General features: G+C 45.1%; 1 long non-coding RNA gene across 1 annotated transcript in view; it reads right to left on the bottom strand.

Annotated features, from left to right (window-relative positions):
• LOC138520139 (uncharacterized) overlaps positions 1 to 20,905 on the bottom strand; it is a 134,880-nt gene extending 113,975 nt beyond the window's left edge. The window contains exons 1-2 of the long non-coding RNA XR_011282806.1: positions 20,826 to 20,905; positions 19,480 to 19,667 (exon numbers count right to left, since the gene is read on the bottom strand). This is a non-coding gene — a long non-coding RNA (uncharacterized lncRNA). The remainder of the gene's footprint in view (positions 1 to 19,479; positions 19,668 to 20,825) is intronic.
• Positions 20,906 to 25,530: the final 4,625 nt, after the last annotated feature.

The raw sequence follows: 25,530 nt of genomic DNA, 5'->3' as shown, positions 1-25,530 counted from the left end.
GGTGTGTTACTGCTGCTCTTTTCTGAACATCTGCTCCCTTGCCTGTGGAATGTGGGTACACTGCAGGCCCCCCATGGTGTTGGGGAAAACAGCAATATAATTAATATGTCTTTGTGCATGAGGCAGAGGGCAGCCAATACCAGGCATAGAACGACTAGGAAGGTGGCTGGCATATGCCATAACACATTCCCGCTGTTAGACCCAAGGTGCCATTGTACACAATTATAACACAGCCACCACTTTTTTAAAAAAAACGTTATTTATTAATTGTGGTACACGTCACCGCAACAACACATCATTTTACAAATTATCATGTCTGAGATGAGTTATTCAACCTTGTAACGCAGTAAACAATTTACAGCGCTGATGCACTTCCGGGCCTTGTCGGGCTGTTTCCGGCCGACCCCAACTCACACAAATATACCCTGAACGGGGCCCAGATGTCCTTTGGTCTGCTTGCCCTCGGGAGTGTCATCACATATTGTTCCTCACACTCATTGGCATATGTCAGTTCTTTAAGATAATGGTTTACGCATGGTGCGTACGGGCTCTTCCAGTTCTGATTTATACACTTCTTGGCCACTGCACAAGCAACATTAAAGAGTCTTCCCCGTCACTTCTGCCATCTTTCCTATGTCCCCGAACAAGTATTTCTGGGGTGTAAGGTCTATTGGAACCTGTGTGATTTCCAGCAAAATTCCTGCCACCTTCCCCCAGAACCCGTAAATGAGTGGGCACTTCCAATACATATGGAATGAGTCGGCGTGATCGCTCCCACATTTCTGGCAACTGCTGGGGTAGTCTTGTGCAAATTTAGTAACCTTTGCTGGAGTATGGTGAAGTTTGTGCAACACTTTGAATTGAATCAGCCGGAGGCCTGAATTGATGGACACCTTCTTGGTCAGTTCGCAGTATCTTGACCAGGTTTTATCCTCTATGGTTTTTCCCAGGTCAGTCTCCCAGGAAATTTTAATCGTGTTTAGTGTCGGTGTGTGTGCTAGTGTTGTCGTATGGAGTTTGGAAACACTAGTGCCTGATCGTGTGGATAATGACATGAAGCATTCATGCGGTGGGGGCTCATCAGGAAACAATGGCCATCTAGCCTTAAAGGCCAGTCGCATCCAATGGTACTGTAGTATCTTCAGCTGATCCCTCCCCATCCCAGTCTTAAAATCTCCCAGGGTAATACATTTCCTGTTAGGGAATATGTCCCTCGTTTTAAATTCCCCATCCGGGTCCCATATCTTCTGCACATCAGTATCAAATGAGGACGCAATGCTGGGGAAGTTCCAAAGGGGGGCCTCTGAGTAGTATGGTGTCTCTATTTGAAGTCTATGGTAAATCTTGGACCAAGCATGCACCATTGTACTCACTGGGTCAAACAAGCATTCGTCTTTATGTTTTGTTTTAAATATAATGGACCGTAGATCAGTTGGACGTGCAGCATGTTTCTCTATACAGATATGTGGTGCAGTGTTTAGGGGGTCGTACCAGTATCTAGCAAACTGAGCCTGTGCCACCAGGTAATATAGTTCGAAGTCTAGTGCTGATATGCCCCCTTTGTCGTAGGACTCCACCATTTTTTCCCATTTCATTCTGGCCACCCCCCTACCCCCCGCACCAGACAAACAACCATGGATCTCAGGGTATCAAAGAACTGCCTGCCTGGCCATATTGGGATGTTAGTGAATATATATAGTAGCTTTGGCAGGATCACCATTTTCAGTATTGCAAACTGGCCTATCAGTGAGATAGGGAGTTTAGCCCATAGGTGGAGTTTGGTCGAGATTGTGTTTAAAATAGTTTGTGGTTGTCTGCATATGGAGGTCCTGTCCCTTGACACGACAATCCCCAGGTACCTTATTTTCGTGGGTGACCACTGTAAGCCGTATGTGTTATTTGGGTGTCTAGTGGCGGTGGTTAGGGGAAAGATTTTGGATTTAGAGCTGTTGGTTTTATAGCCTGAGTACTCTGTAAATTTATGTATAGTTTCCATTGCTGGCCCCAGATGTAAGTCGGGTTCTCGGATGTATAGCAGCGTGTCGTCTGCATATAATGATATTGACTGGGTCAGGCCGGCGATTCTAATACCTCTCTGCCCCTGATGTTCCCTAATGGTTGCTGCGACTGGTTCTATCATGAGAGCAAACAGTATGGGGGAGAACAGGCATCCCTGCTAGTGCCCCTACCCAACCTAAACCAATTGGGCATGGTGCGGTTAGTCAGTACCCTGGCTCCTGGGTTAGAGTATTGTAAACTGACACATTTGAGAAAGTATGGGCCTATTCCTGACTTCTCGAGTACGGCAAACAGGTATACCTATGACACTGAATTGAACGCCTTTTCAGCATCTAGGGATATGACTACCGCCTGGGCTTCCGGTTTTATCTGGGCCATGACTCCAAATAGTCTTTGAAGATTCAGTGCCGTCGACCTGGTTGGGATAAAGCCACATTGGTCCGGGTGAACCAGCATGGGCATGTTGGGTAAGAGTCTCGTGGCTAAGATTTTGGATAATATTTTTGCATCACAGTTTATTAAAGACAGGGGCCTGTATGAGGACATCTCATGGGATAGTCGTCTGGGCTTCAGAAGCACCGTTATTATGGCTTCTCTCATAGATATTGGTAGGGTTCCCAGTTCTATTGCTTCCTGCCATACCGACAGCAGCACTGGGGCCAGTTCAGTGTTGAGCTCCTTGTACAGCTCTGCTCCCAGTCCATCTGACCCAGGTGCCTTTCCATTAGCCAATGACTTAATTGCTTCAGTGATCTCTTCTAATGACAGGGGTTAGTCAAGCGCTAGTTTATTCTCTATTGACAGTTTCTGGAGTTTTATATTGTTCAGATATTCACTTATTTCGCTGGCTGATTTCAGATCATGTTTAGAATATAATTCTGAATAAAAATTAGCAAACTCTCTGTTGATACCCTCCTCGTTGGTGGTCACGGTGCCATCTCCCGCCACTATGCTGTAGAATGGTGTATGGGGTCTTTCTGCCTTTAACAGGTTTTCCAGGGAGCAGCCTGCTCTGTTCCCTTCGCCATATTGGCGTGCTCGAAGGGGGGTTGCCATATACAGTAGTTCCCTGTTTGCTAGTTTATTGAACTCTTGTAGGTTACTGTTAATGTCCGCTAGCGTCTTTTTCTTGTGAGTCGCTGTGTAAAGTGATTCTAGTTCCTCCAGGCATTTCTCCACCTCCGCCAGTTCTGTTCTAACCGACTTCAATAACCCCGTGGACTTAGAAATTAGGATCCCCCTTACCCATACCGTAAAGGTTTCCCATAGGGTTGAGTTCTTGTCAACAGACCCCCTGTTAGTTTCGAAGAAGTGCTCCACCTCAATATGGCAACTGATGGGTCTTTATCATTAAAGACCCATCAGTTGCAGACGCTTTACATATCGAGGATCCTCTCAGGTGGCATCCTCCATCTCCTGGCCGGGGGCTTTACATCTTCTAGGGTTATGTCTAGAGATAGAGGGGAATGATCTGAAAGGGTGCGGGGGATTATCTCACAATTATTAGTCTGATTCATAAGGGAAGCAGATATCAGCCAGTAATCTATACGGGGCTCAGTGTCATGTACTGAGGAGTAGAATGAGTATTGTCTTTTATGTGGATGCAGTGTTCTCCAGGCATCCACCATAGTCATTTGCGATAGGATTTGCAGTATCGTGGCGGATGCCTTGGTCGGAGTTCGGTGTTTGGCAGTGGAGCGGTCCTGGGAGATATCCAAAATGGTGTTAAAATTGCCCCCCCCCACACTATCTGCTCGTTCTCTAGGGGGCCTATTTCGTGTGCCACATTCATATAGAAATCAGGATCATCGGCCTCGGAGGTGGTGCAAGGGTGCGGTGGGCCCTCTTGAAGAGGAAATGGTCTGAGAAGGATTCCGCTCTCAAGAGAGTTTTCAGAAGGTTTTCCATATGTCTATCCATGGGGCCCTTGCAGAAAGATTCAGAGATCCCGCCAATCTGGATATTATTCCTCTGTGATCTCGATTCGAGATCTTCGCACTAGTTCTGGGTTTTATGGAGTTCTGTTTTAAGTTGGCTATGTCACGGCCATGTTGAGAAATCGTATCTTTGTTCATACTTATCCTGTTTTCTGCCTCTGTGATGCGTATGCTCTCCTTCTATACCCGTGCCTTCAGAGACCCGATTGTTGCAACTATGTCATCCAACATGACATTAACCGCTAAGAATTAGTTTTGCACCAACGTCGCTAGACGGTCTTATCAGGGTGTGCACTTCCCGCCTGTTCAGGGTTGACTTCGCTCCTTTTTGCACTTACTCTCCCTCTATAGCGCCTCCAAATCTATATGGGTTGTTTCCTTTTTAAGGGTCTGGTAAAGCACACCTTTGCGCGTTCCTTCGTTGCGTGATTGGGCCCACAGAAGTGCAGGTGAAGATGTTGCATGGGGAGTAGCAGTGTCCCAGTTGGAAAGTGCCTGATAATAGTTTCTGAGTGCTCGGATAGTATGCAGTTACAGCCTGCTGCCTCAAACGTAGCTGTTTATGGTGGGGTTATCCCAGAGTTTATGCTTGTTTATCCCACCGTGGCAGTATTTTTGTGGGCTATGACTGTAGCACTGCTATGTGCTCCTAATCCTCGTTTATGGCCTCCACCACATTGTGTTCCCAAACGTCTCCCCTCAAGGATCGCATATATTGGCTACCGTTTCAGATGCCTTTCCCCCGTGTATATGCTGGCAGGGGCCCCCGTGTCATGTTTCACTTACTCGGATTTGTTGGCTTGGAGACGATCAAGCTCGATTCCAGAGGAGGAAACAGAGCCTTGAGACTCCAGCGAAATGAAGCAAGACTCATTTGTAGAACTAGAAACACAGAGCTCGGTTTAAATACCGAACATGAGTTAAATGTGTTCTTGTAAAATGCAACTGTAACTTTGCTACAACTGACATCATCACACCACTAGAGCAATCCAATGACACCAGCCACTGTGCGTCCACTATCTGACAATTGGTCACGTGCCAACCACCCCTTGCATCTAGCCACACCCAAGGACCAACTTTTAACATACACGAACACATAAGCATGCACACAATTGCCCATGTGTACAATATAGATCACCAAGGCAATCCACACCGACGCCCACCAACCGGTGACTCCAGCATAAGCTAACCAATGTGCTTTTGGCAGCCACCTGAAACTTTAGCACTAGCCTGGCACCATAGCACTAGCCCTATACCTGTTCAGTGGCACCAATGTCACACCTTTCAGCAACACTCACCAATGACTTGCCCAACAATCCTTGTAGGCCACCTGGCACCGCAACACAAGCCCTCTGCTCCAACCAATAGACATACCTAACTCTTCTGTCTCTTCTTAGCCACACAGACTAACCCACAAACAAGCATTTGCCCAAACCGACCAAGCTAACAGACACGCACAGTAGATACGCCACAGCCACACTCAGCTGTCACTGTGACCAATCAGGAACCTGAGCTTATTCACCAATGGGGGACTTTCCACCGGGCCAATCACATCAGGGCTCTCTAAAATATAACGCCACTGGACAAAGCTACTCACTTGTAGCTGGATCCGTAAGCAGGAAACAAACCGTGGACGAGAGGTTAGATGCACCGCAATTCTATTTACTTTCTCAATGCGAATCCGCTTCCGTTCAAATCTGCACGTATGGGCAACCCCTTATCTATTCCCGTCCTGGACACCCTATTTTACGTTATATCTCGCTACTCACTGATGACGGAATTGGGAGGCGGTTGGTGACCGGGACCCAGGCACCCACGCAACCTCTCAGCAAGCACTAAGGCCCAAGTCCAATAACAGTGGGGTCACACGTTATTTACACATCACAAATGTAACTGCACTGCAAGCTCCATCATGTGCACCGGGTTAATATACGTGTGCACAGCCAGCAATCACTGACCCTTCCCGCAATCCCCCCCTAGGGGCTCACTGAGGAAAGGGTCGCCGGGCACCAGCGCCCTCATTACAAGGACCGCCACGAGGCAACAGCCGTAGCCTAAGGGCGTCTCCGCTCTCGGGACCACAAATCAATGGGTAATGCGCCTCTAAACCTTAGCACCTAATAAATGTGTACCACACAAAATGACCGCTCTTAATCGCCAACCCCTCACGGGGGAGCACAGAAAGGGAGGCACTCAGTACTAAATCCCCACATTATACCAATGTGCGTACCAATGTAATAATCAGGCACAAGCTTTTGCCAACCATATATATTTTCCAAACATCTTAGGCACTGACCTCTGAATACCAATGAACAGAGCGGACCACAGCCCTCTCAAACCCTACCGCCCAGGACCTACTGGGCCAACCTGATGTGCTTGCACTAAGCAATTAACAAGACAGGCCCTCCTCACCTACCAGGTGCGACCCACTCATTAAAACTCAGCCAACCACTAATCAAGGCAATTTTAGGACCAACTCTAACAATCTTGCATAAATCTTTTTCTCTCCCTTTTGGTTTACTAATTACTGTTTACCGAATTATGATTCTATATAATAATTGCAATCAAATGTATGTATCAATCTGCAATCTAAATACATGAATATGCAACCTTGAATAAACACAAATGCTGGATACCATGTCACCTCACTGGGAATTGACTTACACTCAATTAATGTGTCTGAATGAATCACACAATGTCAATATGATCACAAATGGTGGATACCCAACCCGGGGACCACATACTCACCATGTATGTATCCATCGTTATGTATAAAAACCAAATTGGTAGCCTAGAAAAAGACCTGTTTGGTCGAAACACGTGCCGGCACCACTTGTTATGCCATCAATTGATGAATTCAGGAGAATAACATTTTGAAAAAATGGAAACCAGAAGTTTTGTGGACCTGCATTCTTCATGCATTTAAATACTAAAAACAAAGGAGTAAACCTCAGTATACCAAACAGCACACGCACCGAATGAGTGGAAACTAAAACAAATCTCACTTGTATTTTCTACATGCAGTAAAGTTCCATTGCTCGTGTCGATAATATTGCATGTGGTGCATGCTCATAATCAGGTGGTTTGTAAAAACAGGCAGTATTTCAAATACTTCTTCTTTTTTACTGTACCTGTCCAAGGTGTAATGACAGCCCCAGGGGAAAAACACTGGCAGCAGTGAAAAGAAAAGTAGAACTTGCATATGTGGGTCAGAAGATCACATTGTTTCCAGATTTAGCAACAGAAACAAGAAGGGAAGCCTAGTAGCAATTAACAAGAGATTTTTAGCCAGAGGGGTAAAAGTTAGAGTGATGCCTGCAGCAAAGCCACTGATATTCTTGAAACGAGAAAGAATACATATTTTGGAACCCTGGGAAATTGGACCAGTTGCTGAAGCGTGTACAGCCCTGAGGATGAGGAAAGCTTTTAATGCCAGGGCAGGAAATTGATAAGATGGCCTTATGGCGAAACTGTTTACGGTTGGATATCATGGGTGCCATAGGGATTTATAATACATTGCTATGTGCATTGGAGCTGTAACAATCGATAAGAACTGCTTATTAAATCCACACAGGATGCCAATTTCTGAACTGTAAAAATGAAAAGCTTATTTTTAACCCATGAAGCCCTTCGGCAGGTACTCACAAGAGACTAATAATCATTGGTGAACTAAAAACAAAAGACAAACAGTGGTTATCTAAGAAAATTCGAGCAACTTTTACAACAGTTAACCTATTCTAAAATCTTTAAGTCGCTATTACTGGTATGCATTGTAAATGGGAATCAAGCTCACGCCAACTCATGTCTCCATTCTGAGTGAACGTTCTTCATAGTGTGAAGAATCCGATGGACTCATCACTGTTTCCCCGGCAGTGACCTCCATCCATGCGGACAGTAGACAGCAGCCGCTACCTGATCCAGACGCTGCGGTGGATGCATGAGGGAGGATCACATGGATGGAGACGGCCTACGAGAGATGTCCTGACTTCATTGGGTGAGAAGTGATATTCCCTTTTCCCCTTTCAGGATGAATCCCCTATTTGCAACAATCCAAGGACCCATTGTGGTGTCTTCACTCCTTCACCCAGGGAGGGTAGTGGAAAGCTTTAGTGACATTCCAAAAGCCAACTCTCAACTAACCGGCATTGTAAAATTATGAAATGCACTTTTCCCAGATCCACATACTCTTCCTCCAAACATTGTTTGTCTTTAAAAAAAAAGTCAAGCATTTTTACAATATTATCAGAATGGCACTACTGTTTGCACAATCCCCAAAACACTGGCATGAAAAAGAGGAGAGGATTAATGATGATCACTTTCCACTGTCAGCAGTCTAGTCCTTCCTCAAATCCCATTGGCCAATGCCAGTATAAAAAGGAGGAAAGACTCAGGATCTGTGAGAGAGGTCCCTGGAGGACCAGGCTGCATGCACCCTGTTCTGTAGAGAGAACATTGAGCTGCTTTGCCAAAAGAAGGAAGGGGGAACCCTTGCGCACTGACTGGCTGTGGGGAAAGTGGGGGGCAAGCCAAGGAGACCAGCCTGCTGTCTTCAGGAAGAAGGGAACCCCTAGGCATTAGCAGAGTGCTAATGCCCAAGAGAAACTGCAAACTCCCTCACAGTGGGGGACACCAAGGAGAGGGTATTTCCTTGCTTCACCTATTCTAAAATCTTAAGTCGCTATTACTGGTATGCATTGTAAATGGGAATCAAGCTCACGCCAACTCATGTCTCCATTCTGAGTGAACGTTCTTCATAGTGTGAAGAATCCGATGGACTCATCACTGTTTCCCCGGCAGTGACCTCCATCCATGCGGACAGTAGACAGCAGCCGCTACCTGATCCAGACCCTGCGGTGGATGCATGAGGGAGGATCACATGGATGGAGACGGCCTACGAGAGATGTCCTGACTTCATTGGGTGAGAAGTGATATTCCCTTTTCCCCTTTCAGGATGAATCCCCTATTTGCAACAATCCAAGGACCCATTGTGGTGTCTTCACTCCTTCACCCAGGGAGGGTAGTGGAAAGCTTTAGTGACATTCCAAAAGCCAACTCTCAACTAACCGGCATTGTAAAATTATGAAATGCACTTTTCCCAGATCCACATACTCTTCCTCCAAACATTGTTTGTCTTTAAAAAAAAAGTCAAGCATGTTTACAATATTATCAGAAAGGCACTACTGTTTGCACAATCCCCAAAACACTGGCATGAAAAAGAGGAGAGGATTAATGATGATCACTTTCCACTGTCAGCAGTCTAGTCCTTCCTCAAATCCCATTGGCCAATGCCAGTATAAAAAGGAGGAAAGACTCAGGATCTGTGAGAGAGGTCCCTGGAGGACCAGGCTGCATGCACCCTGTTCTGTAGAGAGAACATTGAGCTGCTTTGCCAAAAGAAGGAAGGGGGAACCCTTGCGCACTGACTGGCTGTGGGGAAAGTGGGGGGCAAGCCAAGGAGACCAGCCTGCCCTCTTCAGGAAGAAGGGAACCCCTAGGCATTAGCAGAGTGCTAATGCCCAAGAGAAACTGCAAACTCCCTCACAGTGGGGGACACCAAGGAGAGGGTATTTCCTTGCTTCACTGGGGTGAGTCCCATTGACGTTTATGGTGAGGACAGAGGGAGCTCAGGAGAGGACGTGATCTCTACAGGGAAGATGGATGGAGGCTGGAGACATAAGCCAGTGCGCATACGTTGGAGGCACGGGTCGGCATGCAGAGACCAGAGGCACGAGCCGGTGTAGCAAAGTGAAAGGAATGTCGAGAGGATCCCTGGACATCCAACAGCCAAGAGAAACAGCACCATCTTAACTGGGAGCCAGAGAGAAGCCAGCGTTCTGGATCAGAGCCGTGAGAGAGCCTGGAGAGATGTCAGAACCACGCAGAGTGGGAAACTGATGGTGAAGGTATGCTGTGTGAGCACAAGGAAGCATGGAAACCCTGCAGTAAGCCAGTGAGTCTTTCACAGCAGAGCGGGCATTTTGGCGACCGCGCTGATGAGAATTAGAGCATTGGGAAGTTATAAAATTGAACAGAAAGAAGATTGCATATGAATAAGAAAAGGCAAAAGATTTTTGAGCATTGAAACAGACTGTAATAAATATATGGGAAGCAAAGCCTGAGAGAGGTAAAAGGCAGGGGTGGCAAGGAAAAACCCTCAGCTCGTGAACTTTTGCAAATACTTAAGTCTGCAAGTGTGCATAAAGAGAAGTCCTGGCAGAAGAGTATACCAGGTATTTGTGAGTGCATAAAGAGTCCTGGCTGGGGAGTATAGCAGGCAAAGTGACAACCTTCAAGGAGTGTGAAGCAGAAACAGTGTTTGTGTTAAAAGAAGGAACTTTTGTTGCAAGAGAACTTATAAGACTGGACTGTGTTCATCTAACAGGATTGTTGTGGGCCAACAAAGGCGTAAAAAATGGTTATCCCAGAGACATGTGTGATACCTGTGAAGAATCCAGGGGAAAGGGATCACTGTGTGGAGTTAAGGTCTTCTTCCACTTTGGAGAACATTTACGTTAAAGCCATTATATTTTATTTATTTTTTTATTCTATTTTATTGAGCATTTGTTAGATGCTTATACAACAGTATAATGTTTCAAAGCGCCACAAGGCTGAATGGGGAGGGAACAGGGGCAAATGACAATAGCAAAAAAGTAAAATACAGTTGTGGTACTACTAGGCCTTGTGGCATTTGGGCGTGCAAGTGAGGTGAGAAGTGCAGGGTATAGGAAGGGTATAGGGTGGGAGGGAGAAGAGGAATGGCAAGTGATGGTGGAGGGCCCAGGAGGGAAGTGCTATGCGATGCCAAGAGGAGAACCTCAGAGCCGCCAAGCAGGGGCCTGCAAGGGCAATGCAACAGGGTGTGGGGGGGGGGGTGCTAGTATCGGCTGGGAAGACAGGCCTGGAGAACTGTGAGATTCATGAGGAGCAGGCCACCAATCATAGTGGCAGTGGGGTGATTAGCAGGGAAGGGAAAGGGGGAATGTGGTAGAAAACAACAGTGTTGAGCAGTTTCTAGATCTTGAGGAGTTCCAGCTCAAGTCTGATAGGGGCAGGGAGGCTGTTCCAAAGGGAGATGCCAGCCTAGGAGAGAGACTTGCCCTACTCTCTGCTTGGAGAAGAATTTGACAGTCAAAGAGTTGGAGTTAGAGGAGCTTAGGGCTCTAGCAGTTCAATATTTAAGGAGGGAAAATTGGAGATAACGTGGTCCTAGACCCCAGAAGGCCTTGTGGATGATGCAGAGGGTCTTGAATTTGATCCTTGCAGCCACTGGGAACGAATGGAGAGATTTTGGTGCTGGTGAGACACCCTCCCTGGGCTTGAGGCAGCCCTATTCTGAATTAGCTAGAGGGGGCATAGTGAGGAAAGAGGGAGATAGAGAAAGAGGCTTCTGCAGTAGTCCAACCTGCAGAGGACCAGAGCTCTGGATACATTGAGCTTCTGGGTAAAGGTGAGGAAAGGTAGAATGCCTCTAAGGAGTTGGAGCTGGATGTGGGAGTTCTTAGCAAGATCCATGATGTGAGGGATGAAGGAGAGAGTGGTTCGAAGATGACCCAGTGGTTTTTTGACACACAGTATGGTGGGGTTAGAAGGCCCAAAGAGGATGGCCAGAGGGTAGGGGGGAAATGAGAGCACAGCTGACTAAATCAGAAGTATCTCTGTCTTACTGGCATTAAAGCCAAGATTGTTAGCTGCACACCATGCCTGAATGGTGGACAGACAGTCAGGGATCAGAGAGGAGGAAGAGGAGGTGGTAGAGGGAAGTTTAAAGGAAAGCTGTGTGTTGTCGACATAACACTGGAAATGTGGAGAGAAGGCGGAAATCAGGTGAGCAAGAGGGGCAAGATAGATATTGAAGATGGGGACGAAGGTGGAATCGAAAGCAGCAACAGACGCTCGATTCATAGGTTGGATAACAATAAAGGAGGCTGGCAGTGCTGGGGGTGCCTCAGATAGCAAGCCAAGTTGACCCAGGTGGGAGGAGAGGAGAGAGTGGTCAGACCAAGAGAGGGGGTGGTGACCGAACTGGAGATAGGGATGTCGCCAGAAATGAGGACGCCCAGGGTGTGACCGGCAGAGTGGGTCGGGCCGGAGGGGAGAACAGAGAGAGGGAATCACAGAGGATACGGAACCGAGAGGTGGATGATTCAAGGGAATCGTGGTGAATGTTGAAGTCACTAAGGAGGAGGAGTTTGGAAGGAGAGGTTGAGAGGCACGAGGTGAGGTCAGCCCATTCAGAGAGGAAGAGAGAGATGGGGCCAGAGGGCCTGTAGATAGTGTCAAGGGTGAGAGAGAGAGTAGGTGAGACCCAAAGTTTGTAGACAAGGCATTCAAAAGAAGAGTAGGATTGAGTAGGTATGATAGACGCAGGGCCACTCAGGGAAGTTCAGGGCCACTCCACTTACAAGGCCTGTTAAGTCTTGGTTTGGAGAGAATTTTGTAGCCTTCAGGAAGGAGAGTGTCAAGAGCAGTGACAGATCTGACATTGAACCACGTCTCGGTAAGAGCGAGGACGTCTAGGTCAAAGTCTTCGAGAAGGAGACAGATGTCAGAGGAGTGTTTGACAGCAGAACGAGCATTCAGGGTGGCTAAGTTAAGCTGGTTATCACCTTTGGACGTTTAACGAGGGTGCGTACAGGGACATGGTACTCGCATCAGTGGTGGTGGAGAGGAGAGAAGAGAGGAGGAAGGAGAGGCAGGAGAAGGGAGGATGTTTATGAGAGAGGGCAGATGCCAGTCGAAAAGGAGAAGAGTACACCGTTTTTGCAAATATCTGGTTATAGACATTTCCCTTGTCACCTTATTTTAGTTTTAGTATGAGGGTCAGAATAGAATGTTTTGGACACAAGGACGGCTTTTTGATTCATGACATCCTGACAAAAACAGATCCTTAGTTTTGGTTTTAGGTCGGGAAACTCCTCTTTAGAACAGGGTCAGAGAGGCATTTTCCCAACCCTTCTAATTTGAATAAAAGCCTGTAACCAAAACCATGACAACCTTGTTCCCGGCTTTCATTTCTGACCCCTCACAATAGTCAGTAGCTCACACTCAGTGACAAAGTACCTTTTTCAACAAGAACAAAATGTGCGACACAGGTTTCACAAACTGTAAAGAATAAAGTCCTCTTGTTCTCACTTTTCTAGATCCTAATGGAGGGGTCTACTGCCAATGTGCCCCATAGCCTCCCTGGGTCTGCACCCAGACCCAGAAAGTTGTACTGGTTCTTGCTGGTGAAAGTATATTTAAAAATAGTGGCTTTGCAAGTTATAGCCATTTTGATTCACTGGAAGCCTTTTCTTCCCAAAGGCTTCTAAAATACAGCCTCTGGTTTTGAGAAATCTAGTCTCAGGGCAGCTATGCTTTGTTTCCGTACAGTGTGATTGTTTGGAGACAGTAAATTACCATATTGAATGGTTCTCCTTATGTGAGCTCCTGCCAGAAGCTCAAAATGGATTGTCTGGGCTTGCATGGGTAAGACTGCAGGGCTACGCAGGTGTACGTTGATTCCCCGGTGGCCGGTGGCGCCCCTTTCCCTCCAATTCCCTAATGCGGGGACCCCCGCAAGACCTGTTCCCTCACTGCCCCTCCTCCCCATGCCCAAACGTGTATCGGCCGGGGGGGACAACCCATCCACCATCGTAGTCCTATTCCTCCGATCAACCACCCCATTCTTTTTTTTTTGACAACTTTATTTAAAGATTTATCAAAAGAAATACATATCATTCCAGAACAACAATTATGATAACAAGAAAACGACAAATAAAACGAAAAAAGCATTATACAAGTTGATACAAATAGTACAGAATAAATAAGAAAAACCTATCAATTATCTCTACTAATCGCAACAAACCTAATTTGAAATGATAACTAGCAAAAAAATCAGAGGAAAACAAGAGAGAAAAAAAAACACAAACACAAACACACAACCACACAACACAAGACAAACACAATAAAAAGAACACAATAGTAAATTAACCACTCTGAAACAAAAATCATCGCCCATCAGCACTTAATTCACACATAGAGTTCATTAAAAGCCTCCCACTGTTCCTTATAAAATTCTTCTTTATGTAAAGCATAATACTTAATCCTCTCAAATCTTGACAGCAACTGCACCTGCTATAACCATTCATCAATACTTGGTTTCTTTCTCGTCTTCCAGAGGCGTAAAATTTGACGAGTCGCCACCAAAAACACCTTATTAGCCCAACAAAGAGTCGCATAGCTAAAGTGACGAATGCCCACTGGTGATTTCAAAAGAACTGATGATGGTGTCCTTGGAAAAGAGATGTTCCCGACCAAATCAACTCTATCCAAAACCTCACTCCAAAAACCTTTAACCCTCGAACAATTCCATAACATGTGGAGCAAAGTGCCTTCCTCCGTAGAACAACTCCAACACATACTATCCTTCCTTAAGCCAAATCTGTGCATTTTAACTGGAGTCCAAAACAGACGCCCCAAAATCCTCTGTTGAATATATCGTAAATTTAGATCAATTTTCATCCTAACTGGAACCTTCCATAGAAACTCCCAATCCTGCATAGAAATATCTCCACCCAGTTCAGCACACCACATAAGTCGAAGAGCATTCCATGAAGATCGAAATTTCTCTTCTACCGGGAACAACCTCAAATAACTAGACACTGCATGAGGCGCAACTACAATAAAACTACACCTTTCTGGTCTTTGTAACAAAGGGTCAGTAAGCATTAATACTCTCTCAGAAATCAAATCTCTCAACAATCTATATCTCCCCATTTCCCTATTATGTAGCATAAACTTCCGCTTCAGAGACTCAAAAGATATCATACCGTCATCATCCCATATGTCTCTAATAAGTAATATACCCTTGTTCATCCAACTCCTCCAGCATAGCATCTTATTATTGATCTGCAACCCCGGATTCTGCCAAATGGAGGCCTCCCCATAGAAATGAAGTCCCTGCCCTCCACTTACAATCAATGATGTGACTGCAACTTTGGAAGCATGGACAGCCTGCAATGTACTGACTGATTTAGGTAACTTTCCAAGAGAGTACAGTGATTCAATTCGGAAGGGTCTAATCTTAAACTCTTCTATCTGAGCCCGAACTGGAATGTCTGATTCATTCAACGAGAAATACGATATACATTTTTTAATCAAAAAACTTTTGTAGTAATTTTCAATGTTAGGATAACCAAAACCCCCTCATGTACACTCCTAACAATTAAATACCTGGGTATCCTTGGTTTCCTTGAAACTCCCCATAGAAACTCCTGAAAGACCCGATCCACACGGCCCAAAACTTTTTTCGTAAACCTTAAAGGTAGCGATTGAATAATGTACAGAACCTTAGGTAGGAGCACCATTTTAATAGCATTAACCTTTGCCCAGATGGATAAAGAGAGTCTACTCCACCTACGGAGCATAGTCCTCATGCTTTCCAGAACTTTATCTATATTGAAATCCGCCATACCTTTCACATCTCTAGACAAAAAGACACCTAAATATTTCACCCTACAGTTTTCCCATTTACAATTCCAATCTAATAATCGTCTACACACCTGAGCGTCTCGAGCTGGAAACACAACCGTATTCTCCCAATTAACTTTATAACCTGAGAGCCCACCAAACTCAGAAATCATATTCTTCAAGATGTTTCCCCCCTCTATAGGATTACTAAGAACAATAACTATATCATCAGCATACGCCAAAACCTTAACTTCAACTTCACCAACTATAAAACCGGATAGGCAATCCGACTGCCGAATATATGACAAAAATGGCTCAAGAGCCAAATTAAAAAGGTAAGGTGATAGTGGACATCCTTGACGTGTGTCTTTAAATAATCTAAAAGAAGATGAAAGTACCCCATTCACCCAGACCTTTGCACTAATACCCGACTGAAATGCCCCAACAGCCTTTATAAATAGGGGACCAAAACCCATCTTAACCAAAGTAAAATTTAAAAAAGCCCAAGCTACATTATCAAATGCCTTCTCAGCGTCAAGAAATATGAAAATCAAATCATCAATTCCTGAGGATGACAAATTCAAAATATCCAAGAGAGTCCTAATATTATCATATCCATGGCGTTGCTTCATAAAACCCACTTGAGACCTACCAATTAACAAACCCATATATTTATCCAACCTGGAAGTCAAAATTTTCGTAAATAATTTTGCATCCACATTCAAAAGTGAAATGGGGCGATAATTACAACAATTCGATGCATCTTTCCCCTCCTTGGGGATTACCGTAATCACTGCCTCCCTCATTGAAGGACAAAAAAAACCCTCCATAAGAAACCGATTATAGAATTCACATAATTCTGGAGCTAGCTGCTCAGCAAAAGATTGGTAAAACTCAGTCGGCAGTCCATCTGGGCCAGGTGACTTACCAGACTTCATTTTAATAATGGCCTCTATCACCTCTTCCACTAAAATAGGAGCATCCAGAAATTCTCTGGCCTCATCAGACAGACAAGGAACTTCAATCTTATCAAAGAACTCCACCAGATCACTTTCTAACAGCACATGTTCTTCAGAGTATAACAATTCATAATAATTGCGAAAACACTCACCAATATCCTTCCTTTTCACAATAATCCTACCAGACTCATCTTTTATTTTCTGGACAAAAGACCTCTCGCAAAAACACTTCAACCTATTCGCAAGCAATTTACCCCCAGAATCCCCTCCCTCCCAGAAGCGTTGTTTAGAATAAAAAGTCCCACGGTCTGCTTGAATCTCAGACTCCAGACGCAACTGCTCATACAACCTTTCCATCTTTAAACGATCCCTCACTGATCCAGTACGAGCATAAGGCGATTGTGATTTACCCAGATCCAGCTCAAGATCTCTCATTTTTGCCTCCCCTTCCTTCCTCACTCTAGATGTCCAAGTAATCAATTCACACCTAGCTGAGGCCTTAAATGCATCCCAAACCATTAAACTATCAGCCGAGCCCTTATTTACAGCAAAATAGTATGACACAAAACCAGAAAGCGATTGTAATGCTTTTTCCTCTTTCAGAACAAATGGTTTTAGCCTCCACCTAGCAGAATCCGGAGAGTGGGGAGCAAGACACAATCTAACCAAAACTAGAGAATGATCCGAAAGATGCCGCTCACACATTCTAGCTTCGATTATCGTCTCAGCCATATGATCTGATATAAGTAAATAGTCAATCCTTGAAAAGGAATCATGAACCGGAGAGTAAAATGAATACTCTACTGTCTTCGGATGCAAGAATCTCCAAGAGTCAATCAAATCAAAGGTATCCACAAAATCACAAAATTCTCTACTAGATCTGTGACCAGTAAAGGAGCACGCCGAAGATCTATCCAATTTGAAGTCCATAACACAATTGAAATCCCCACCTAAAATGATTACTTCTCCCCTCATGTCAGCCAGAGGTTTAGTTACAGTATCAAAAAAGAGACCCCCCACTGCACATGGGCCATAAACTGAGCCGATTGTAAACAGCCTATCTTCAAATTTCAAATCAACTAAAATGACCCGACCTGCATCGTCCATAACTATCTTATCAACACTTACACCCAACCCCCTTCTAACCAAAATTCCAACTCCTCGTGAATTAGTAGAATAACCATTCAACCACACCTTCGTATATATAGAATTAGTAAGGAGGTTCTCAGTGCCATCCTCAAGGTGTGTCTCTTGAAATAGAACCACATCAATCTTTTCCCTCCATAATCTGGATAGAATTCTTTTCCTTTTAGAAGGACACCTCATACCTTTAACATTCCAAGTACCAATAGTCAATAAGCCCATACTTTAGTTCCCTCTAAAGCAAAAATCAGCAGAATCACCATTCACATGACCTCAATAAAGTGCATTACATCAAAATGATGAACAATAAGCAATTGACAATGGATAATCGGGTCAGAGCAAAAAACAACACACACCTTGCTAAACAGACAAACAAAACAAAAGACACAAAGATACAAGTAAATTGAACAAAAAAGAGCCCAACAGCGATTGGGCCCACTATGAGTTACAATATATACCAAACTAGACCTATTCATGACCACCCTCCAGAAAGCTGTGCCCAAATTTAAAAGGTATAAACTATCCATCTAGACAGTGCAACAAGTACAAGTCGTGAACAACAAGTAATATTCCCCCCCAAACAGGAACCTGAGAAAGCCTCAACAAAACCCCAAAAGACCCATCACTCCAAAAATGCTTGCGCTACTATGTATATAGTCTCAGACAAACTCACCACTGCAAACAAACATTTATCCATCAGCAGCCACTGAAAACAAGCGACCTATGACCAAATCAAGATATATATAAAACGATGTCTTGTCCGTGCTTAGTGGCACAGTGACTACAGTGCGCAAACGATTGAATAGAAGAGAAAGGGAACGAGAGTAGTACTCCACATTAGCCCTACACAAAAGCACATAGACAACCTTATCACAGTACACACATCAGCACAAGATTGCTAGATCACATGGGAAAAGTAAACACACACCACCAAACCGCTTAGCCATAACAACAGTGCCATAGGCCACTTGCACTAACCCCAGCAACCACAATATGTATTACTACAAGGGTGCTCCCGAACCTAGTGCACAAACAGTGACACACAAGACCCAGAGAAAAGGCGCCCCGGAATACATTATCAACATAAAAGCATCACATGTCAAGTAGTAAGCAAAAACATATACTTCCCCACCAATCCACTAACACCAAGGTAAATGTTCAGTTGTATCACATGTCATTCTTATGAGCATTTTTCAAAAATTATACCAAAATCCCACAAGATCTAATAATACATTTACCCTCATATTGCAAAAGAGAGAGAAAAGGAAGTCATAGAATGTACATGTTGTATAAATGTCACAGTAACCTCCTGTGTTTCTCGTATTATTAGGAAGCATCTTTATGAATTGAAAAGCCCCGACAAATCAAATCTCAAGCCTGGGGCACTGATGATGAACGAGCCACAAATGACGGTGAAAGAAATGGTGTGCCTTCTTTGTGAAATGCACTGCTCATGCCGCTGACAGAAACACATCGACGTTGCATTGCAGGTGGCAGCACCACACCATTTCACTATTTACCCCCTACTTGAAAGTTATTGCCCATTTTGAAAGAGCCACACAGACAGGTATGGCGCATAGTTGGAGGACTGGTAGGAGCTGGTTGTTCCTTACATTACCATACATCATGTAACGGGCCGTGCGTAAAGATGTACAAGGCCGCATACATGTCTCAGGTTGCTGATCACAAACAAGCTTGGGATAGAAAACATTCACCAAGATGAAGAACAAGAGCGCCAACACGCATGGGAATGCTGCGTGAGATACAAATGAGTAAAACAAAACTCAGTGTCAGCACAAGTGAGACGATGGCGCTGTGCAATATGAACAGCCCCCAAGGACCGGTAAACAGCTCCATATACATATCAATTGAGAGACTCCCACCCCATTCTTAACAACATACAAGCACACAGGCACCCCAAGCACACACATACACACACACCCCTAACCCTCCCCAAGCCCCCTCCTTACCTCTCACTCCGCTGCCTCTTCCTGATTGTGCCATACACAGTAAGCGCATGCAGAGTTCCCCCGGCAGGCTGCCGTTCGATGAAAGCGGCCTGTCTGAAAACTATTTTCGATGAATTCAGCCTGTTCGGGGCTATGCTGTCTGGGATGTCTCCGGAATCCACATACCCACAGTTTTCCGAGTAGAATGCCTGTAAGTGCATAGATAAGGCTCAGACACAATGGTGGCACATTTTTGGGTATAGACTTGTATTAATCAAGAAAGGGTTGGAAAAATGCCTCTCTATCCCTAAAGCTAAGAGGGATTTCCCTACCTCAAAGAAGACGAGTGTAATTGTCAGGAAGTCCAAAACTAAAAAGTCTGGCACTGTTGTGTCCTAAAACCTGCCTCTATCCCTAACACTGATAACCTAAAGCAACTGTGCAAGGATGATCTCTTTTCAAAGTAGAAGTGCTTGTGGTAGCTTGAACCAACAGAAAAGTTCCCAGTCTCTCTATTAGTTAAATGTGATGGAAAATAAACAACATTCAGAAATATAAGACTCCAATGCTAGGTTTGGGCTCCTTTCCCCAAGAGTTCTTTTATCTTACTTTAAATCCTTTAGGGCTCCAGAGCCCCTTTATCCTCTTTGGTAAATGTCACAGGGCCATTCACAAGTATATGCTTCTTCGGTTCACAGTCCCTTATCCTACCTTATCCTAAAGCATATTTACTAAGTAACTGGTCAAAACTACTAGCTGCACAATAAAATATCTCATCAAACTGTCCCGTTTTGTCAAAAAGCTGGCCAATTTTCCTTTTTTTTTAAACGAGGCCACACTGGCATGTTGTGCCTGCTCTTCAGGCATTGCCCCATTGCTCTAGAGGCCAGGGCAAACCTGTCCAAGGGTAGCTTTTTGGGCAACATAATAAGTTCAGTCCAGGAGACCGAAGGTAGTTGCGGTTGGCGTAGTGGAGCCTGAATAGTAAAAGTGAGATGGCTGCCATGGTTTTATGCACAAAAGTCACATGAGGCATGAGGCATCAAATAGGTCAGAGTTGGAAGAAATAATTTATTATGATGGTTTTGATCTGGGGTTCGGGTTTGAGGGTACTGTCCATTAAGAGCATGAGGTTTTCGATAGTTGCAGTCCTTTGCAGGTTCAGTAAGTCAATCATCAAATCTTTATTCGGATAAGGAAATCCATAAAAGCATCAACAATCACAAGTTATAAAAACATACATATAAATACCCTCATAAAGTAGAAAAATAATAATTAAAATCCTAAACATCATCATCATACAAATGTTAAAAGGAAGAATCCTCCCCTTCTCTAGCCCTCGAGAGATGAACTGTCATGCCACTTACCTGGCGCCGTGGTGCGGGGTCCTGGGTACCCTCTCAGAAGCTCTACCCACGCTGGCGATGGCCTTGGGTATGCGCTACACGATCGCCGGCTGTGATGGGTGCTGCCATTATGGCGGCTTTGCACATGCGCAGGAGTCAGTGTTCGGCTCTTCGTGCATGCGCAATTCACAATGCCCTCCAGGTTTCCAGGGCAACCATTGTCTGCTTATATAAACAGTGGGAAGATACTCCTTTGTGCGTCCCAGCATGGCCATTATTGTCCATGTTTTCGCACCTGGGATCTGTTACTTGTCTGCTCTTTGGACTTTCTGAGCTAGCCTTCCTGATTCCAGACCCTTTTCCCTATTATTCCTCCTCTACTGTACCTTCATTCCTTCCCCTTGCCTTGCTCCCTCCTGATCCTGCCTTCTGCCTAGCTTCTTGTGCCTTGAGCCTGCAGTCACCAGCAGCCTGCCTCGCTTTCACCACTGCATGACCTCTGCAGCATGCCTCGCTTTCAGCACCGCCTGGACTCTGCAGTCTCCTGTAACTTGCCATCTGTACCATCGTAGCTGCTAGTTTGCTGGTGAACTTTCAGGATTCTGGCTTTGTAAGACCTTCCCTGTCAGTGCTTGATCTGTCCTTGTGCCACATTAATTAGGGAAGGTCCGTTCTGTGGAATGGGGAGCAAAGATTCAATCTGTGTTGCAGATGGCACATACCTTTTTTCACGAGATATACCGCCTAAATGGTTGGCCTGAAAATATCCTCTCAGATCAGGGTTCTCAGTACATCTCGCTATTCTGGGCAGTACAATGAGCCATGAGTTCAGGATATCAACCATAGACCAACGGTCAGACTCAGCGTACTAACCAGACCTTGGAGATGTATATGCAGTGCTACTGCAATGTAGCTCAAGACAACTGGTGTGACTACCTGGACACTGCAGATGTGGTCTACAACAATTCATGTCATTCCGCTACCAGGCTGAGTCCTTTCCTTTGCTCTTCTGGTATTCACCTGATGATATTACCCTGTCGTCCAGTCCATCCAGCTCAGTACCTACTGTCGACCAGATGGTTCTCCAGATCCAGGTTCCACATTGTTTGGGATCGGACATGCTGGTCAAGGCACAAGAGCATATGAAAGTGCAGGCAGATAAGAGGAGATCACCAGAACCTGAGTATGTGGTTGGTGATATGATTTGGCTCTCCTCCAGGAATGTACCTGTCCGGAACTTACCTTCCAAACTGGCTCCATGGTTCTTTCGTCCATTTCGGATCCTCCTCTGTGGCCTATCATTTGTAACTGCCTTCCTCTTGGTGTATACACCCTGTTTTTCACACCTCTCTTTTGAAGCCTTGTGCTTTTGATGCCTATCAGCGGGCCAGCCCTCGCCCTGCCCCTTTGATGCGTGATGGCTCCCCTGAATTCGAGGATCAGGAGATGTGTGATTCCCGGATCCAGCATGGTGGCCTTCATTTCTTGGTGGATTGGAGGGGGTATACTAAGGAGCCCCATTCCCATATGCATGCTCCACGTCTGGTTCAGGAGTTCTATCTCTGTCACGCTTCCAAACCTCGGGCCCTGGGTCTTCCTGGGTGGGGTCATGGTGTTATGTGGCATGGCTACCCCCATTCCGGGTACCGGGTCCGGGTTCCCTGAATGGGGAAATACCTGGCCACTCCGACCTTGGAACGCCCGGTATTTCCCCATTCAGGGAACCCGGACCCGGTACATCCCCAAAGGGCTCAATGGGAATGGGGAGCATGCTAACAACGGGCCCGTTAATTACGGGCCCGCTGTTAGCATGCTGGACCGCTCGCGGGACCTGCTAAGGACGTCTGGTAAAACCAGGTGTCCTATCGGGTCCCGCGAGCGGACCTCCTAATGAGGCGGTAGGGGGTTAATGGGGCCGGCAGCTCTAACGGCCCTGTTAACCCCCTACTGCCTTCCTCGTAATGAGGCCCATTGTCTTGAACATATTCAGTGGTTGCTGCTTATATTGCCTTTTAAAGCGAATGATACCCCTATGGACTGCCTCATTGATAGCAGTTGTTTTTTAAAGTGGGCTTCTGGTCAAGATATTTTTAGTGTAGTCTTATAGGCAGAGCCTTAGTATCACCCAGTGAGGCCCCAACATTGCTATAGAGTGTGTAGCACATTATGAAGGCAGAGAAAGTCAGGTGGTCTTAGGTTGTACTTTAGAATACACAGTTTAGTTTTGGATTATAGGTGGACATTTCGTGTTAGCTCCTGGGTGCTGATTTAGCAGAAGATGGAGCCAGGATACTGATGTAGACATATGGGATACAGCATACAACAGAATGGCACTGAGACCGGGAAGTCGGGTGAAGCCAACAGTGTGCAGAAATTATACACTCCTCTCTCCCCTGCTGGTGCTTCTTCCACCATACAGCTTCCCCAGCATCCCTGACTGCACAACCAAAAGATTTCCCTTTAACAATGCCAAAACGGTTGACTTCCCAAATGCTTGTCACTTATGAGAGATTTTTAGGGGCTGAAATCTCTAAATGCTTAAAGGAATGGTGGGGTCAGAAATATTATTGGCCGAAATGATGGCCAATAATAAAAGAAATATCTAAAAAATATATTTTTTTAAATATGCCTATGTAAAGTATTGAGCAAACGAAGCTCAAATTTTAAAATGGGTAGCACTAGGGGACATCCATTTTGTGAAATATATGCCGCCTGTACTTGCCTTTGCGGAATTAATGAAGCAAAAGCCAGCCAGCTGTAGTAAACAAAAGCTACCACTGGGTGGCTTTTGCTTCATTGCTTCAAATCCCACTCTATCATCAACAAGGCTATCTGGGGCCAGGGACCACTCTATCTTCAACGCTTCCTCACTAAATACTTCACTCCTAAACTCCTGCGTTCCTCTGGCACCAACTTTCTGAATGTGAAGGGGTTTGCTAAACAGAGAGCTGGTGGTCGAGCACTTTCCTTAGCGGGCTCCTTCCTTTGGAACAGCCTCCTGCTCCCTCTGCATCTTGAGCAGGACCTCCTCAAGTTCCGGAAAAGCCTCAAGACCTTGCACTTTACCTCTTCTTCCTTCTCCTCCTCTCTTCCCTGCCAATCATACAGTAGCGTGACTGATGTGCAGGGCCCTTATGTATCCTCGAGGCCCTGACCCTCCCACCTCTCTCATCCCAGCCACTTTCTAATTTCTGCACTTACTTGGCTTACTCTTCCCACGGGAGGTTGCACTTCTCCATGAGCACCATAGCACCTATCCCTGATCCCCCTCCACTCTGCACTTGCACGTTCTGCGTATCGTCTGCAATTGTACTTGTCTCACCTTGTGGAGCCTAGAATATCTTGTTTTCTTTCATGTTCTGTAAACTGTAACCTGTAACCTCTGTAACTAAGCTGTAAATCTCCTTGTCTCATGCGCCCTGCTACCCCAGAGTCCGGTGCGCACAATAAATAAATAAATAAACAAACAAACAAAAGAAACAAAAAACCCACAAGGCATAGTAGGTTTGTTTCCTCTCCCTGTTAGTCTCACCATTTGTTTTGTACTATTAATTTAATATTTTATCTTGTAGTAATTATTTGTCTATCTCCCCTTGTCCCCACCCTGTCACCCTGTGGGTGCTTTGAAACAGTTTTGCTAATTGTATAAGTGCCTAACAAATGACCAATAAATAATGCCAATCTCAGTACCATTTTTGACAAGGTTCCCTCTGAGCACACCTACAAGCAGGCAAATATTACCAACGAGCCGCTGGTTGGCACACAGATACTTTCTCTGGTGAGGGTCTATCCCTGCCGAGGGAACCGAACATGCATACCCAAAACAATAACTAAACATAGTTGCAGTATTAATAGGGTTAGGAGTGGTAGTAGGAGTGAGAGTAAGAGTGTGAACAAAGTTGCAGTTATGACAAATTATTATCCTAAAATGAACGTTTTAACCATGGGAAATGTGATCGAGACCATCGAGGTAATCGATGACACACTTGAGACAGGTGTCTGTGAGCCTATTCATCTTGTTAATAAGGTAGTGGTGGCGCAAGTGATAGCAAGCAAACTTAATGTGTTATTAACATGTCTGGCCACTAAATTAATAGAATCTGTAATCAGTCCCCCTACAGTCAATGACGATGGCGTTGCCCACCAAGGCCAGCAAAATGTTAAGCATACAGATGTTGTAATTGTCACTTGCGCTTAAATCAATGCCCCGCCCTCCCCACCGTGAGTACTCCCTACCCAAATATCAACCCATCCTGTGCTAGTTCTCCTGTGGCTAGTAATATAGACAATACAAATACAAGTCCACCTAAGACTGATACTAGGGACTCCATGGAGAATACAGCCCCGGCGGAGAGTCCGTCTGAAGCAAGCATCACTACATTAACCAATAAAAGTATAGGTCACTATGAGAATGCAGAAGATCAAAAAATAATCCTGCTATCACATAGAATCAGAAAAGACAGTGATCAACAAATGGATAAACTCGAAGTAGGAGAAGATGTAGCTGAAGAAATATGTAACATAGAACATAACAAAGGCACAGCTGATGAAACTACATCCAGAGGACAGTGTGTAGTGAAGTACACAGTGTAGAGAAGTTAATAATTGAAAAAAGGGATCCAAAGAAGCTTTCCATATCCAAGAAACGACAACTACATAGGAGAAAGAAATAGACAACCTAGATGACTCCAACATCAGTAACACGGGTACATCATCCTTAGCGATG

The sequence above is a fragment of the Ambystoma mexicanum genome, chromosome 13 (assembly GCF_040938575.1).
Source record: "Ambystoma mexicanum isolate Mex_15411 chromosome 13, UKY_AmexF1_1, whole genome shotgun sequence".
In the NCBI taxonomy this organism is placed as follows: Eukaryota; Metazoa; Chordata; class Amphibia; order Caudata; family Ambystomatidae; genus Ambystoma; species Ambystoma mexicanum.
Note: the sequence above shows the minus strand (reverse complement) of the source record. Positions and strands in the feature narration are given on the sequence as shown.